The 12,165-nt window shown below is 41.0% G+C and overlaps 1 pseudogene; it reads left to right on the top strand.

Moving 5' to 3' along the window:
- Positions 1–5,038: 5,038 nt before the first annotated feature.
- LOC118996400 (STARD3 N-terminal-like protein) lies at positions 5,039–8,057 on the top strand (annotated as a pseudogene).
- Positions 8,058–12,165: the final 4,108 nt, after the last annotated feature.

The raw sequence follows: 12,165 nt of genomic DNA, 5'->3' as shown, positions 1-12,165 counted from the left end.
CTTCTCTGTGACTGAGCAAAATGCTTAGCACATAAACAGCCTTCTAAGGTTAAAACAAACAAGCAAATGTAAACCTTCCTGTGTGGAGTTGGCCTATTTACTAGATTCAGTCTTCCTCTTCCCACCCCATGCTTTGCCAGGCTTTGAGGGTATAAGGACAAGAGACAATGTCCTTGTCCTGGAGTAAGATCCAACCTATAGGAGGTGACAGACCAAATAACCTAATATAAGCCTGTGTGGCATGTTCACAGGCGGAGCACAGAGGAGCTCTAGCTGGGTTATAAGGACCTCAGGGTGCCTTTCTTCAATAAGTATAAGGAAGTTAAGAGTCAAGAGGGAATAACACAATTTCCTTGAGAGGATTTATTTGCTTTGTTTACCTCAGTATTCCTTGTATCTATGTCAGTTCCTCACAGTTGGTGCTCAGTAAACATTTTTTTGAATGAATAATGAATTTTAAAAAAACTACCAATATAAATAGGGTCATGTGAAAGGGATATGCTTCTTTTAAAATTGCATTCAAATCTTTTCTCATATGAAAACAAAAAAACTTCCCTTGAACTGATAGCCCCCATTTTCATGGCTCTTTTTGTAACTAGGCTTATCGTTCTACTATAAGCTGACCTTTGAGTTATTGTGACCAAATTTCTAGCATGACTCTCAAATGATCTTTCTTTTAATTGGCTAGTAAATAACTCTTTTTAGTGTAGTGAGTCTTTATTCAGTGCCTATGACATTCTTGGCATTAAAGTACTTTGGTTGGTGTATGTTCTTGCCCTCACTGAGTCAACCTTTGTGGACTTTTCAGGGGTCTGTTTTAACCTCACAGACCTCTTCCTCATGCTGGGCCCAGGAATGAACAGATATAAGGCCAGATTTCAATAATTATTTCTCTCGGGGTTTGCTGAAAGCAAAAGATAATCCCAGCCATTTGCCAGGTAACAAAAGGTATTTGTAACTTTTAGCTGAAGGAAGGGTTTTCTACGGAAATACTACACATAGCATTGAAGACAGGCACTCAGCTTGGTGGATTGTCTAGGACTGATTTACATTGCTGCCCCTGTGTAATTTCTAGTCTTTGCCTTTGAAATGCCACCAAAGGGGAGCTCAGATCTGAGGGTATGAGTGAGGAGATAGAATCTTTAGATCCAGTTCTTAGAGAATCCTTACTAAATTTTTTTTTGTTTTTTAATTCAGTTTCATGGCTTCTAAAGAACTGAAAACCAGCTGCTTAAAGTAGCCCCTGGCTTTTTATTTGTTAGTTTAAGCAAGTGATGGAAATACTTTCCCAATTGCTGGGAAGGCTGGGATAGAAGGAAGTCAGCCTTTGGAAAACCATTACAGCATTAGTGGACAAATGGTCATGGAAGATGCTACAGGACTAGCTATAGAGTGGAAAGATCTTGAGGAGCCACCATCCCTGTCCAACTTTCTGGTTTCTCTGTAGGCTGAGAATAGGGTTCATTTTCCTGTTAGAAAGGGCAAGGCAGGCGTAGTCTAGCAGCTCATAACAAAGGCTAAACTTCAGTATGTATGGAGAAGTGGGGTAAGGTACTGGTTGTGAAACCTGGGCAAAGGCATTGGCTTCTCTCATTTAATCTAGCAAATTTGGGGGTAAATTGTGTGCTATGCATTTGGATAAAAAGATATGTAAAATATTCTCCCTGTCTTCTAAAATTTCATGGGATTTTGACTAGTAAAAGTGGAAAATGTTACTATTTTGTTAGCCGTTGTAAGCAACCCAAGTAAGTAAACTATTTTCTACGGGTGGTAAGCACCATTGGAAAGATACAGACTTAGGCCAACACTTGGCAACTGCATTGAGCTTGATAGGCCAACTATTTGATGTCTCCACTCAAAAAGAACCATTTGTATTCTCTGATACCATGTAAGGGACACTGGACCACTTTGGTTGATGAAAGTTAAGAGTATGAGATCTTCATTCGCGTCCTGTCTCTTCTGCTTGCTTTTTGGCACAGTTAGCCCACACTGCTGCTTTACCCAGGGTAAATAGGCGGTTAAAAGTGAAAGTACGAATTTTGGGGGGATTTTTAGGGTAGCAAAACTATTCTCTATGATACTGTTATTACAGATACATGTTGTTATAAATTTGTCCAGACACAAATAGTATACCTAAGGTACAACCTAATGCGAAGTACGGCCTTTGGATGATAATGACATATCAATGTAGGTTCATCAGTTGTAAGGAATATACCACTCAGGTGGGGGATGTTGATAATAGGGGTGGTTGTGTGTGTGTACACGGGAGGGCAGCAAAATGCATGTAAAGCTATCTTGTGCTCAGTCTTGCTGTGAATCTAAAGCTGCTCTTAAAGATGAAGTCTAGTCAGAAGGTACAAACTTTAAGTTAGGTAACTAACTACTGGGGATGTAATGTACAAACTGATTATTATATAGTTAACACTGCTGCATAAGATATTTGAAAGTTACTGAGAATAGGTCCAAAAAATCCTTATCACAGAAAAAATATATTTTCCTCTTTTTTTCTTGTATCAATATGAGATGATGTATATTAAGTGAACTTATTGTGGTAACATTTCACCATATATGTAGGTCAGTTCATTATGCTGTATACCTTAAAGTTATACAGTGCTCTATGGCAAAGGTATCTCAATAAAACTGAAAGAAAAGTCAACTAAAAAGCAAAACTAAACCGAAACCAAGCATAACCTTACTAAGTTCTAGACATAGTCCTAGTAATAAAAGTGATAGATAGCATAGGCACTTGTGATTCAGAAAACAAAAGTGAAATTGTATGCTGTTTTTCCTGGGTCCTTTAAAAGTGTGTCACTGATGAGCTTGGAAATATGGTAAAGAGGGGTCCACCGAAGAGGAAGAGGGGGATCTGGTGGCCTATCAACACTTTTGACAGCTGAAAATTTGCTTGAGTGGACTTCACTATGTCAAGAGATACATGGTTTAACTTAGTTGTGATTTTCACACCTTTTAGGTTCCTCTTAAAGCTTCTTTCTGATATGTGAATGTGTGGTTTTAGAGTGAGGTTGAGGGGGTTAGTTTTTACCATAAAGAACTGTTATTAAAGGGTGTAAGTTTTCCATTATGAGATGAATAAGTATGATGACTGGTTAAAATACTGTTGTCTACTTGATATTTGCTAAGATTGTAGCCCTTGAGTGTGTTCACCAAATGTATACAAAGGTAACTGTGTGAGATGATGTATCTGTAAACCTGATTGCGCTAATCATACCACATAGTATGCATATGTCAACTCTTTATGTATACTTTAAATGTATAACATTTTGTTGGCCAATTATACCTCAATAAAACTGGAAAAAGCATTTACTTACTGCCAAAGGATTGCTTGTTTTCTGCCTGTTTACTTATTACATCTTAACATGGTACCACTAGCCTCAAGGATGAAATCTTGTTAACAAGGAAGCAGGGAAAACCAACCCTGAAGGTTTCATTTTTAAGGACTGGTCCGCAGTGCAGTACTCCTGGTTGGGAGTGTGCTGAGGAATTTGACACCAGGGAACCTGTGTCCTGGGATTGAGTGTCTAGGTGGTTTTTATTCTATTGTGATGTAGGTCCCCAAAATAGGGCTTCCCAAACCTTAATTGTGCCATATAGCAAGTATGAAAATCACTTGGAGACCTTATAAAAATGCAGATTTTGATTCAACAGGTCTGCAGTAGGATCTGAGATTCAGCATTTGTAGCAAATTCCCAAGTGTCTTAGCTTTGGTTGCCTAAGAAAATACCACAGACTCGTGGCTTAAATAACAGAAATTTATTTTCTCACAGTTGTTAAGGCTGAAAGTCTTGAGATCAGGGTGCTAGCAGGTTGGGTTCCTGTGAGAACCCTCTTCCTGTCTTGCAGACAACAGCCTTCCTGTATCATCACAAAGCAGAGGGAGCAAGAGTTCTGGTTTCTCTTCTTCTTATAAAAGGTCTCCACCCTCATGACCTCATCTAAACCTAATCGCCTCTCAAGTTTCCACTCCAAAACCATCACACTGGGAATTAGGACTTCAACATGAGAGTTTTGGGAGGACACATTTAGTGCACAGCACCAGGTGCTGCTGCTGCTTCTGTTCTCTGAGTAGTAAGGCCCTAAAAGTTTTGCTTTCCTAAGATACTTGATCTAAGAGGTAAAATTGTTAAAAGATGTAAATTTCATGAATGTAGTAAATAGCTTGGTAAATTCATAGTTGCTCATGTTACAGGATTGCACCATCTGTATCAATTTGTCATTTATGGAACTCAAATATATTGTGAGATGGACTTATATGAGAGTTTTTGCAAAAGCACATCAGTGGGCCTCTCAAGTGGTACAGTAAGACATTGTAATGGTACTAAATAAGGGCCAAGCTAGTGAGACTTCATTACTAAAGGCCATAGAAATTAAAGGAGTCCCAATAAAAATTATTATTGTCCATAAATTGCCTACATGATCAATAGAACAGAAGAAATTCAGAGGTTTCACTAAGTTTTTAGAGTCAGAGAAAGTGGCTTGCTCTACTTCAGTACTTGCATTAGTTGCTCTGGGCATAGAACAAAAGTAAATTATATATCAGTAATTTAGAAATACCACCTCAAGTTCTTTGCCAAAGTTGTCACATCATTATCACATGATTATGTTGTTCAGCATCATAACCATGTTCAGTATCATGTAGTTGATGTTTCTGGAAACTACCTTATTTGTGTCTAGTGTTTTCCACCCATTTAGACATTCAACAAATATTAGTCGAGCACCCTCTATGTGCCAGAAACTATGATAAGTGTTGGTAATAAGGCAAAGAATAATACAGATGAAGTTTTTGTTCAAAAACAGATACTGATCACATAATTTCAAGTGTGATGAATGTAATGAAGGAGTATGGGGGCTATGGGAACCTTATAATATGAACCTAACTGAGAGGGGCCATCAAGGAAGGTTTCCTTTAAAAAATGTTATTTTAGCTTCATGGAAAAGCTGCTTGAAAGGGTGAGGCACAAAACTTCAAGGTTTTCATTTTGATCAGAAAGATCCTCATAATTGCTAGAAGTGTGCCAAGGTGGTGGATGGTGCATTGCCTGCGGGGCTCCATCCTTGGGTCTCCCCTGCCCAGGCCACTCCTCTGCAATGGAGGGCTCCTGAGGGCCCCACAGGTGTGACCATGGAGTTGCTATTCCTGGGCCAGACTGGGGCAGTCGCCCAGAACAACGCAATGAAATCTCTTTTTTCTAGGGATGGTGAAGTTGGAGAAAGGCTACTTTGACTTCCCTCCAAAATGAACTCGCTGCCACAAGACTTGGAGAACGCTTTCACAGGGAGCCAGAGCTCTCAGGCTTCTTTGCGTGATGTCCATTCCATCAATTCTACGCAATTCATAGCCAGGATTGAGTCCCATGAAGGAAGGGGAAAAAAGGTATATCTGATGCCAGGAGGACTTTCTGTTTGTCACATTTGATCTCTTATTTGTAACATTCTGTGAATAACAGAGTTAAATGTGAATGGAGGCATTGAGAATACGTTAGAGAAGGAGGTGGTGCAGTATGATGTCTTCATACACGCACAAACATATACGTATACATATATGTATATGTAGACAGCTTTTTAAAAATATATTTTATTGATTGTGCTATTACAGTTGTCCCATTTCTTCCCTTCATTCCCCTCCACCTTGCACACCCTCTCCCACCCACAGTCCCCCACTTTAGTTCATGTCTATGTGTCTTAAGTTCTTTAGTTTCTACATTTCCCATACTATTCTTGGCCTCCTCCTGTCTATTTTCTACCTACCATCTATGCTACTTATTCTCTGTACCTTCTCTCCCCTTCTCCTCCTCCCACTCCCTTGTTGCTATCCCTCCATGTGATCTCCATTTCTGTGGTTCTGTTCCTGTTCTAGTTGTTTCCTTTGTTTTTGTTTTAGGTGTGGTTGTTAATAACTGTGAGTTTGCTCTCATTTTACTATATATGTTTTTTATCTTTTTTTTAGATAAATCCCTTTAACATTTCATAAAATAAGGGCTTGGTGATGATGAACTCCTTGAATTTGACCTTATCTGAGAACCACTTTATCTGTCCATCCATTCTAAGTGAAAGCTTTGCTGGATAGAGCAATCTTGGATGTGGCTCCTTGCCTTTCATGACTTGGAATACTTCTTTTCAGCCCCTTCTTGCTTGCAAGGTCTCTTTTGAGAAATCAGCTGATAGTCTTACAGGAACTCCTTTGTAGGTGACTGTCTCTTTATCTCTTGCTGCTTCTATGATTCTCTTTCATTTTTATCTTGGCTAATGTAATTATGATGTGCCGTGATGTGTTCCTCCTTGAGTCCAACTTCTTTGGCACTCTCTGAGCTTCCTGGACTTCCTGGAAGTCTATTTATTTCCTTTGCCAGACTGGGAAAGTTCTCCTTTATTATTTGTTCAAATAAGTTTTCCACCTGTTGCTCTTCCTCTTCCCCTTCTCTTACCCCTATAATTCAGATGTTGGAACGTTTAAAGATGTCCTGGAGGTTCCTATGCCTCTCCTCATTTTTTTAAATTCTTGTTTCTTCCTTCCTTTCTGTTTGGTTGTTTCTTTCTTCCTTCTGGTCCACTCCCTTGATCTGAGTCCCACTTTCCTTTCCATCACTATTGGTTCCCTGTGCATTTTGCTTCATTTTACTTAGTGTAGCCTTCATTTGTTCATCTAATTTGCAACCAAATTCAACCAATTCTGTGAGCATCCTGATCAACAGTGCTTTGAACTGTGCATCTGATAGGTTGGCTCTCTCTTTGTTACTTAATTGTATTATTTCTGGAGCTTTGATCTGTTCTTCCTTTTTGGCCATTTTTTTTTGTCTTGTCTCACCCTTTACATAGTAAGGGGTGGAGCCTTAGGTGTTCACCAGGGCAGGTCAACCCAGTTCCTGGGTTATGAATGCTACATGTGGGGGTGGAATTCGAGAGGGAACAATGACATTTGCTCTGCTCTGTGTCAGACCTCATTCCCTCCTGCCACTTCCCCCAAGCAAATTGGGCCTTTCTGGTGCTGATTCCCATATGGGTGGGCTTGTGTACATTCTAGGACCCCATGGGTCTCTCCAAGCAACTCTCCTGTGAGGCTGGGAGTCTCTCCCTACGCCTCAACCCCAGGTATTTTCAACCAGTGTTTTGAGACTTTATTTCCTGGCGCTAGGACCCTGGGTTGCATGGTCTGTCTTGCTCCCCAGTTATCTGCATGTGAATGTGGGCATGGTGCCCTGCTTCTCAGTTGCTGCCTCGCCGGGTCTGCTTGTTGCCACCCAGTGCCTGGGGTTTGCCAGCCACAGCCTGCACGCCCAGGGTCCGCCCGCTTCATCTTGCGTGCCAAGGGTGCCTTGTGTGCTCGGTGTCATCACTTCCTGTGCCGCAACCTCTGTCCTCTCGGCTGCCCAACTCCACCTCGCCTATGGGTCTGGATGAATGTCTCTATTTCAGCTCCTTGGTTGTCCGACTTCCATACAGTTCACTTTTCTGTCAGTTCTGGTTGTTATTTTGTTTCTAAATTTTTGTTATCCTTATTTTGGTTGTGCAAGGAGGCACAGTATGTCTACCTATGCCTCTGTCTTGGCCAGAACACAGGTTTTTGATTCAAAGTGTTAATACTTGTTAGTGCTGTAGACAGACTGCACTATTGGTGGGTAATAGGGTGGACGACAGCAGTAACCAGTACTTTTCTACTGGCAAAAGTGATCCTCTCAAGGGACATTTGCTATTCATTTCATCCTTGTCTGGATCCAGATGTGGTTCCTGGATTTCCAAGTGTTACCTCACTTGGAAGAGGCAGAAGAAGAAGAAAGACTCCTGATAGTTCAGGATGCTTCAGAGAGGGTGGCACTTATACCTGGTGGTCTTTCTGATGGTCAGTTTTATTCTCCTGCTGAATCAGAAGCAGGATCTGAAGAAGCTGAAGAAAAGCAGGACAGTGAAAAACCACTTTTAGAACTACGAGTACTACATTTGCCAAAGTAAGTCTTTGAAAATGAAACTGCACAAAGGACTGAAATAGGGAGCATTCCTTTGAATGGATTCAAGTAAAATTCAAACACTGCATGTGTGAATATGTTGCCAGGTTTGTCCTGTTTGCCTGTTTGTCCAAGTTTGTCCTGATAGGTTTATCAGTCACATTTTGTTCTGAAAAATTTTATAACTTTTCTGTATGGGCATATACTTGTGAAGTATGAAAAATACCTCACAGCCCCAAATTTCTAAATAAGAATGAATTTATTTTTGATTACTTAGCCAGAATGTCCTTGTGTGTTGTGAGGGTAGTAGTCCTATGATGTGGTATTGTTATTGTCTCCATTTACATGTGAGGCAGGTGAGACTTAGGGTGGGTGAGTAATTTGTTCAAGGTTGCACAGCTAGTGAATGGACAATCAGGACTCAGCCCTGGCCATCTGTGACAGTATTCTCTCTGACTGTGCACCAGAATGTCTCATAAGCTTTTGGACCTTCTGAAATGAAAGACGTAATCCAGTCAAAGCAGTAGCTCTTGATGTACCTCAAGATGAGGCACATTGTCAAATCCCTTCAAAAGCATCAAAGGAAGCATCAAAGCATTACAACCTCAGTAATACAAGAAAGCAAAGTAAATTGTTTTAGCTGTAACTCTGCTTAATTATTTAAATATAAGAGGGAAAAGAGTAGATCTCAAAAGTTTTCATCACAAGAAAAGCAATTTTGTAACTGAATGGTAATGAATGTTAACTAGAGTTGTGGTGATCATTTTGTAATATATACAAATTTTGAATCATTATGTTATAAACCTGAAACTAATATAGTATTAAGTGTCAATTATACCTCAATAAAATAATAAAATTTAAAAAAAGGGAAAAGTATTAAGTTTGATATTGTTGGAAAGCTGGCATAGAGGCAGACACGTGGTCAGATGCTGCCAGAGGCTGGCAGACTCCTGGTAAGAGGGGGCCCTGTACCTGCATCAGCGGCACCCAACACTCTTCGGTCCCTTCTTTCCAGAACAGTGCTTGACACAAAGTAAAAAGGTGGGTATATGAAGATTTGATCCTTTTCAAAAAATTTGTAAAATAAATTCCTGTGAGACCACACCCATTGTCCTTTAAGGGTCTGTAACACAGCCCATCCTTGGTACACAGACTTTTCTAGTAAAAACATAAAGCAAAATGTAGCATTTGGTGTTTTAACACATTTCAAATACTTTTGTGTTCTCCCTTCTAAGTGTGAAAACCTTCACTGAAAATCACTAGAGGGCAAAAAGGAATGGAGATGGAGTTTCTCCATGGAAAGTTGAAATGTTAACACCCGCTGCTAACTTGATTAAGTGACTAATAAAGATTTTATTTATGGTACTATCTCACAGACACTGCATCATATTCACATACCTTTAATAAGCCGCCGGTAGCTGGGAAGATAATGTAATGATCCAGCCTGTATTCAGTGACTGAGATTGATCTGTTAATGAATAGTTTCAGAAGTCTTGTGCTGTATTCCTAATCAAAAGACTTCTTTTTTTTTAAGATTTTATTTATTTATTTATTTATCTTTAGAGGAGAAGGAGAGAGGGAGAGAAACATCAATGTATGGTTGCCTCTCGTACGTCCCCTGCTGGAAGTGCAACCCAGGCATGTGCCCTGACTGGGAATCGAACCGCGATCGTATGGTTCCCAGGCCCACGCTCAGTCCACTGAGCTACACCAGCCAGGGCCTCAAAAGACTTCTTAATGTACTTGGATAACACTTTTATTAAACAAAATATCTTTTTATTTGGATTTATAGAATGCAATTGCTTTGTTTTATGCCTCATGTTTCGTGTTTCTTTTTAAACATCCTACATTTTCTTTGTGTTTTTTAACTCACGCACATGTGCCAATTGTACAATTTTGAAAAATAGAATCCAACATATCAAAAAAAGAAGTGGGTGTCATAATCATTGGACCTTAGGAATTTGTCAATAGGTTTCCTGGAGAACTGAGAAAGTGTTATTTAAGACACAGTGATGGCAACTAAAATAAAAGTTAGAAATAATTTGTTTTAAAAATAAACAGAGAGCCCTGGCTGGCGTGGCTCAGTGGATTGAGTGCTGGGCTGATTCCCAGTCAGGGCACGTGCCTGGGCCAGGTCCCCAGTTCCAGTGTGTGAGGCAACCACACATTGATGTTTCTCTCCCTCTCTTTCTCCCTTCCTTCCCTCCTCTCTATAAATAAATAAATACATACATACATAATCTTAAAAAAATAGGTTTGTCAAAAAATTTTAAAAAATAGATCAGAGGATTGAAGATGGTGGCAAGACAGGTGGGAGCAGAGTCCACTTCCCCTGCACATGGATGAGACACCTAGCAGATCTGAGGAACAGAGTGAGCAGTCAACAGTATCCCAGCATATTTGAAGATTGGAGACCAGAAATTGTAGAGGACACTAAAAAATCAGATGGCAAGTAGAGACCTGATTGCTTGAAGTCTCAGGGGGGCAGGATAAGGACGAAGTAGCAAACACACAGGGGCTGTGTGCACCCACTGGGACTGTGGAGGTGGACTGGAGAGAGTTGGGCCCTGACGGACTCTGACCCGGATAGTCCCCAGTCTTGTTGGAGAGTTGGGCTGTGTGAGAAGCCAGACCCTTATATGGAGCGGCAGGCTTGAGCAGGAGGAATTTTTCAAAAAGAAAATGTGAAGAGGCACTGGCAGCTGTTTGGGGGCTGTTTGGGAACTTCTCCTGAAGCAGCGCCCCCCGCCTCCTGCGCCCCTACCCCTACCCAGCGCACAGCATTCCCACAGTGGCATTGAAGGCCCTGCACTCACACCTGAAGCCCTGAGGAGAGTGTGCACCCAAACCTGCAGGATTGGCAGCTGCCCATTCTGCCCTGGTAGCAGAGGTCCAGTGCTCACGCCTGCAGCACCGGGAGCTCGCTTGCCTGACACTGCCACCGAGAGGCACCACTCACCCAACCCCTGCACCCCTGGGGAAGCAGCAGAGGAGGTGCAGTGGCACCCCTGGCCTGCAGTGCCCACTGGCTCTCTAAGAGGAAGGTGGAAACACACCTGTGGAGGAGAGCTGCAGAACTCAGGGAGTCAGCAATCCCCAGAAAGACTTAACTCAATGGGGAGGCTGAACTAGCCTGAAGGGACTCTGAGAGTCTCTAGGACAGCAAAGAGCGAGAAGGTGGTGTGTGAATTGCCCCTAAATGGTGCACCTGAAGGACAGCACAACTGGTGGACTGAAGGCCTAGGCTGGATGCAGAAAAGCGCTGGGGGCCAGAGGAACTGGGTTGGAGGCAGGGTGGGGGAATGCAGCTCAGGAAGGGAGAAAATTGAAACCAATCCCCCTCAGCCTGCTGCAGCCAGGAAGACCAGCAGGACTAGCTTGGCCGGTTTGAAGACATCAGGAGGCTTTTCTTTAAAGTAATTTTTTTCTTTTAACTCCTTCTTTCTTTCTTTCCTTCTTTCTTTTTCTATTATTCTTTTCTCTTCCTTTCTTTCCCTTTTTATTTCTTCTTCCTTCCTTCCTTCTTCTTCTTCTTCTTTTTTTAAATTCCCACAAGTGAGACAATAAAACATGGAGCTGTAAAAACACCACAGTTGGATCCAAAGATGGGTCATTCCAATAGCTGAGACAGTGAGACAAATTTTACTTTGCTACTCCGGAGAACTTGCAAGTTATTGTATATTTGTATTATTATTTTTCATTATTCTTACATCTTTTATTTTATTAGTATTTTTGTATTTCTTTTCTCTCTGTTTAGTCTTCTTCACTTGGCTTGTTAAATTGCATGGTTTGACTGGTTTCCCTTGTTCTCCCTTTCATAGTGCATTCTTAATTTACTGTTTTTCACTTCATTTATGTTCCACTAGCACACTACTCTAGGTCCTATACTTCCTATTCTTGTTATCCAGATTACATAGATTCTGTCATATGATTGTTGCTCCATTGTTAATGTAAATAATTGCTGTTCCATACAATTGTAAATATTACATAGCACCCCTCCTATATCTTAGCCCACTTCACTGTTTTCTGAACTTTATTACTGTTATGGTTCACTCTATTCTCTCACACTTTACACCTATTTTCTATCCTTTATTCTCACTTTACCTCATAATCTGACCTCCCATAAGCTCACTGCTTTGTAGATCCAACTCACAATCCTCCCCCACCCCCCACCCCAAAACAAGAATCATATATTCTTTCCACCCTT

Source organism: Sturnira hondurensis, unplaced genomic scaffold (assembly GCF_014824575.4).
Source record: "Sturnira hondurensis isolate 20B ecotype Veracruz unplaced genomic scaffold, ASM1482457v3 Scaffold0011299, whole genome shotgun sequence".
Taxonomy (NCBI): Eukaryota; Metazoa; Chordata; class Mammalia; order Chiroptera; family Phyllostomidae; genus Sturnira; species Sturnira hondurensis.
The sequence above is the reverse complement of the archived record's forward strand: the minus strand, read 5'-3'. Positions and strand labels throughout refer to the sequence as shown.